The sequence below is a fragment of the Saccostrea echinata genome, unplaced genomic scaffold (genome assembly GCF_033153115.1).
Source record: "Saccostrea echinata isolate AGI-Se365-2 ecotype Australia unplaced genomic scaffold, CSIRO_AGI_Sech_v1 ptg000008l, whole genome shotgun sequence".
NCBI classification, from domain to species: domain Eukaryota; kingdom Metazoa; phylum Mollusca; class Bivalvia; order Ostreida; family Ostreidae; genus Saccostrea; species Saccostrea echinata.
The window spans coordinates 6,674,841-6,681,323 of NW_026889757.1; the positions used below are offsets into that span (position 1 = coordinate 6,674,841).

At 31.3% G+C, this 6,483-nt stretch overlaps 1 long non-coding RNA gene across 1 annotated transcript; it reads right to left on the reverse strand.

The window, feature by feature from the left end:
* Window positions 1-3,139: 3,139 nt before the first annotated feature.
* Window positions 3,140-5,953, reverse strand: LOC133181331 (uncharacterized). The gene is made up of 4 exons (XR_009720460.1): window positions 5,913-5,953; window positions 5,086-5,149; window positions 4,685-4,900; window positions 3,140-3,246 (listed from the first exon to the last, which is right to left on the reverse strand). It is a non-coding gene; the product is annotated as an uncharacterized LOC133181331 (long non-coding RNA).
* Between the last annotated feature and the right edge of the window lie 530 nt (window positions 5,954-6,483).

A 6,483-nucleotide genomic window follows, 5' to 3' on the forward strand; every position in this document is an offset into this window, starting at 1 on the left:
AAAAACTTTAGGATAGATGATCCAAACAAATAAGTAGATGCCTGGATTGATATACATTTTGTACCTATTTTATTGTAAATAATGCAAATATAAAAATTCGAAAATATTAAGAAATTGTAACCTTTCTGTGTTGTTCAAAATTCTACTTTTTTTTGCTGCCACCCTTATAATTCTATACATTTTTTTAAAATCACTTTATATGACATTGAAAGAAAATTGAAATCTATGCGGTTAAACGTATTTATCTTATTTATAAAAAGCATGGTTTTAGGTGTTAGTTTCATTATTTAAAAAAATTTTGTATCATCTGTCCTAGAAAGAGATGTTCTTGGTAAATAAAAGCAAGTTTTCTAGTTTGTTTGACATACATTTTTTGTGGTACATTAACATATCTTTATTGTTCATATATCATAATCAGAAATGAACACTTTACATAATTTTTACCAAAAAAAATATATTCCATTTTTGTTTAATTTGATAATCCCATTAGTATAATTTTTTTAATTGCTTGATTCTTTTTTCAATTTGACAAATATAATTGTAGATTGCCTCTCTCGGTTCCATTCTTAGTTTCCAGTGCCGGGAAACAGTCCTGTACTTGATTTTCTACTGAGCAGTGATCCGCTTCATGCACGTTACAAACACAAAAGCTGTATGTTGGATCCGCCTCAAAGTCATCAGGACAGAATCCTTTGTACAGAGATTGTTCAATTGTCTCATTGATTCTGTATCATGAAAACCATAAACAATTATAATCTTTATCATTACAGACTTATTTCACTTTGATAAAATTTATGGCAATAAATGTCTGTACAAGTATTTAAAGATGAAACTTCAAAAATTGGTACATTTTCAGTTATCGTACTTATTATCTTATTTTCCCATACCTCCAGCTGCGATAGGATCTCTCCGGATTGTTTTCATTAAAGCCATACCATGACCCGTCTCTCAATATTCCGTCATCATAAAATATATTGTTCCATAGACCACATAACCCTACGATAGTTGTATTATCAAAAATACAACATCACTAAATAGTATAAAAATCTTTCAATCCATGGTAGGTATAATCTCACATTGGACAATCCGCTTTGCAGTGCTCTTATCATTAAATTGCCTATATAATTCTATAAAAATCACACTAATTACTCTTTTAAAAATTTATGCCTTGAATAACTATTTTTAAACGTTGTCGGTCGTATGACAGTATGCCAAGGAAGCAAGAAAAATTCCAAAAATGCCAAGAAAAATTTCAAGGAACTTTTGGAGAATTTGAAATCACTTTACCAAAATCAACAGCTTAAAAACTTACGACTTTTCAACTTTATACACAACCATTCCCCACCACGATAAATTAAAAGTAAATTCAAGGCTTTTTGATATCATTGACAGAGCTCTGCTTTTTCAATAAAAATGGAACTTTACCATTAAATTTACTTACCATGTCATTGGTCATTTGCAAAATTATATTGTTAAAATATTGTATTCATATGAAGCAGAATTTGTCCAAAATCTTATACGTGAAAAGAAGAAAACACTTGCTATGGCCTTCAACTCGACATTAAGATATATCGACGACGTATTGTCAATTAACAATGGTTATATTTCAATTCTTATGTCGATACGATATATCCCGGTGAGCTTGAGATAAAAGATACCACAGAGTCTAACACATCTGTTTCATATTTGGATATTTTACTTGAAAAAGACGTTAATGGTAATCTAAAAACCAAGCTTTATGATAAACGTGATGACTTTAACTTTTCAATCGTCAACTTCCCTTACTTTTGCAGCAGTATACCTTCATCACCTGCATACGGGGTTTATATCTCTAAGTTAATCCGATACGCAAGAGAATACTCTACGTATATACAATTTCTAAAACGAGGTAGATTATTGACAAACAAATTGATGAAACAAGAATATCAGCAGTCTCGTTTAAAGTCATCATTTCGTAAGTTCTATGGTCGATACAATGGCCTTGTCAGCAAATACAATTTATCATTGAGTCAAATGCTGACTGACGTTTTTCATACTAATTGTTAGGCCCATTATTTACACACTGAATTGTCGACGGATTTTTCCGTTATTTCCCGATCATGACAAGGAGCACACAGCGGGTGTGACCGGTCGGCAGGGGATGCTCACTCCTTCATGGCACCTGATCCCACCTCTGATGTTTTGGAGGTCCGTGTTTGCTCTGCTCCTATTTTGCATTGTTTAATGGACTTTTGAGCTTGAATACTGTTCGTTATCTCCATATATTTCATGCACTTGGACTAGCCGACAAATTTAATATCGCACGTTAGCCATGGCCAGGTGCAGTATTTCGACTAATGACATTCAAAAATAATTTGATGTTTATATTTAAATTCTCTTAATTCCTCCTCTTTATTGATGTTAATTTTTATTTGTCTTTAAAATAAGTTTAACACTTTTTAGAACTGGATTGGGTAATAAATCGATTGATTGATTGTATGTAGTTTTACGTCCAATTCGAGAATTTTTCACTCATATAGAGACGTCACCATATACCGGTGAAGGGCTTCAAATTTAGACCTTTACTCGACCCTCAGGTCCATTGAGCAGTGAGGGATCTTTATCGTTCCATCGCTTGCCGTGACACGGGACCTCGGTTTTTAAGGTCTCATCCAAAGGACCCGCAACTTTCACTTCGAAGTGCCAAGCGCTTGGCGAAGAAACAGTTGCTACCTATTTTTTATCAATTTAGGCCGAGATGTGAACTCACGACCTTCCGATCAGGGAGCGAGCGCTCTACCAACTTTGTTACAATTTTTTTTTTCAAGAATTTTATATGGTTTTTACATTCAATGTGCAAATACAATACACATTGGTATGGCTAATTATTGAAGACGAATGAACTTCCTGTTTTGTAGTCTTATGCAGTTTAATGTATGTTCATATGTGATTGAATCTTTTTGATTTCCAATGCAATTCAAATAAGAAAAATAATGATTGCAAACACTTTTAACGTTTTCCTTCTATCTATTTAGTTTCAACTTTTCAAAAATAGCATATTTCTAAATCGTGGAATTTTCTTATCTTTTCTTACGATTTCTGGAATATAGTTCTATCTTCTAGAGATTTTTGCTGAATATGATTTAACTGCTTGCCTCTAGAATTTTTCCAGTCAGCTGGCGTTGTTCTATACCAGATGTTGAGGAAATTCGGACGATTTCCCTTGCCATTCTCAATCGTGACAACAGATCCATGAGGTAGATAAACCTGTTAATAATAAAGAGGACAATGGTTGACAGGTCATACTAATTAATCATATGAAATTATGGTTATTAGTTGAATTTCTCCAGTTCGTTATATACAGGATGTTTGCTGTACCCGTTTTCTCATTAGGAAAACTAGATGTCAAGGATAGAACTCTGTTTAACAGAAAATGTCTGGTCATTCGTTATGCTGTTTAAATGAAATGGAGCTAATCAGAGCTTTAAATGATAGATTTAGGGGCAAATCAATCCAATAGCAGTTACGGTCACTGGGGATGCAACCTGCTTGAATGCCTTTTAACCATCAACCTTAAAAAGCTTTTGAGCATATTTTTGTCGTGACCTCCATTTAAAAAATTCTGCACAATGTTTTAGTTCTTACAATAAATTTGGATTCTACAATGCTAATTAAACTATATTCAATTAAAACTCCATGATTAAATTCCATACCGAAAGCATTAAGAAAGGTACTATATTTTGTGACGAAAGGCTTTTTTGGAAGAATTTGATCAATTTGTCTCTTTCGAAGTATTTACAGTATTGTTAAGTTTGGAATCCTATTTTTACATGCAGCCTGCACACAGAGCTATTTTGTGCAGTGAAATGTTTTATAACTATCATGAATTCTATCATCATTTTTTACAAATATAGCAAAATATATTGTGAAAGTCCTGGAAAAAATAGCCCAATTTAATCTTAAAATTTACACTCTTTTAATATCATCTAAAAATTAACACCAAAGACTCCCTTTTTTAATTCTCTTCGCTGAACATTTAAGAAAATTTTAGCCATTCTGCTTAAATTCAGAAAAAATGTCATTACTTGCAAATGATTTTATTGCTTGTTAAATTTTAATGCCAGAAAAATGACATTATTTGAGTGCTTAAATTCAGAAAAAATGTCATTACTTGCAAATGATTTTATTGCTTGTTAAATTTTAATGCCAGAAAAATGACATTATTTGAGTGCAGAAAGGTCAAATTATTGACTATGTCACGTTATTTGAAACTTTTATGTTGCCAAAAATTTTACTGTGATTATTCAAGATGAAAAAAAGACTGTGTTTGTTCCCATAATTTATTTGGATAAAAAATATTAGAGGAAAACTTTGAAAAATTGATTTGTGTGTTAGACGTACATGTAATTACAGTACAAAAAGGTCATATAAATTGCTCCGTAGTGCCAAAAGAAGAGCATTGACTCCCGTTTCTGCTTTGATTTTTAATTAAGCTAAGTGTGTAAATTCTAAAAATAATACTCGATAAAATATTCTCAAAAATTTTGAGAACAGGATCCAACGTCCTTAACGCTTCGTTTTAAAATTCAATCTTCTGGAGAAATCAGAAAATTCGGAAAGTTTACATGCAAACAAACAGAGAACTGACAAAAAAAATGCTAGAAAAAAGTCGATATGAATTGTTTCAGAGTGCAGAATTTCTTACATTATACTTTTGGCCTCCACCAAAGGAAAATATCCTGGTTCCTTTAGTTAGTTGACCATTGAGGTATAGCGTGATCTTCAAAGGTTTAAAGGTTCCTGGTACTGATATTGTTGGTCCACATTTGTCAAAAACAATGACATCATCACCGGATTTTACTGCTACTGCACAGTTACAAGTGGCATTTCCCTCATCGCAACGTCGATAAAACGTTCGGACCTAAAGTGGCAGATGTTATTATATCAAATGAGTTATTATGTGGTCATACTTAAATTGAGATTTTGGCTATAGATAACATATCTCTTGATTTTTATCCATTTAAGCTATATAAATATGCATTTTATTTACTTCAATCTTTGTTCTAATTGATGTAAAAGGTACAGTACATGTGACTTAAAGCTTACTTCGTATGGTCCCGATTTGTAAATATAGAATATGAATTCTCCCTCCAAAAAATTGTCAATGTGCCTAAAAATACATCTTATTAAAAGCATTTGTAAGAAGAGTATTTAACAACAATATTTCTACACTGTTTACAATAAAGGTTTTTAACTTACCACCCATCAAACAATATTTATACATTGTTTACAATAAAGGTTTTTAACTTACCACCCATCAAACAATATTTATACATTGTTTACAATAAAGGTTTTTAACTTACCACCCATCAAAAAATATTTATACATTGTTTACAATAAAGGTTTTTAATTACCACCCATCAAACAATATTTATAATTGTTTACAATAAAGGTTTTTGACTTACCACCCATCAAACAAAATTTATACATTGTTTACAATAAAGGTTTTAACTTACCACCTATCAAAAAATATTTATACATTGTTTACAATAAAGGTTTTTAACTTACCATCCATCAAACAAAATTTATACATTGTTTACAATAAAGGTTTTTGAATTATCACCCATCAAACATTTTTTTTACATTATTTACAATAAAGGTTTTTGACTTATCACCCGTCAAACAAAATTTATACATTGTTTACAATAAAGGTTTTTGACTTACCACCCATTTAACAAAATTTATACATTATTTACAATAAAGGTTTTTAACTTACCACCCATCAAGCAATATTTATACATTATTTACAAATAGAGGTTTTTGACTTAACACCCATCAAACAAAATTTATACATTATTTACAATAAAGGTTTTTGACTTACCACCCATCAAACAATATTTACACATTATTTATAATAAAGGTTTTTAACTGACCACCCATCAAAAGTGGTAATGTGTGGATCGTTGATGGACTTGCATATACTACTGGCACCGTCTGACACGTAAACCTAGAAACAATTATTTGCATTAATAAAACATTCCACCAAGAAACTATACCACTTATGTTCTATAAACATTTTGGTAACTATGGTAACTATACTACCGACAATTTAGAAATTACGATTTAAGAAGCTCAGAACTTTTATTTGTCTCTTGTATATCTTGTAACAATTACAATTTAATGTATCTGGATCATAAACAACTCATGTATGATTATCACAAGTACAAACTGACTGCACTGGTAATTGCCCTATAGCAACTTATTTCAAGGGCAGCATTAATACACCTATTTGTATTTCTGCTTCATCTTAATTTGACCATTTTAAAGCGCCTGTCATAATAGGCTACATGCATGCATGGTCATTAAAAATTCATATCAATTTTATCAATTATAACAAACTTCAAACTACATTTCTTAAAAACCTTAGCATATTACCACGAATAAGTGGAATGTTGTTCTTTAGAAGATTAAATTTTATGCCTCCATGGCACCTGATCCCATCTC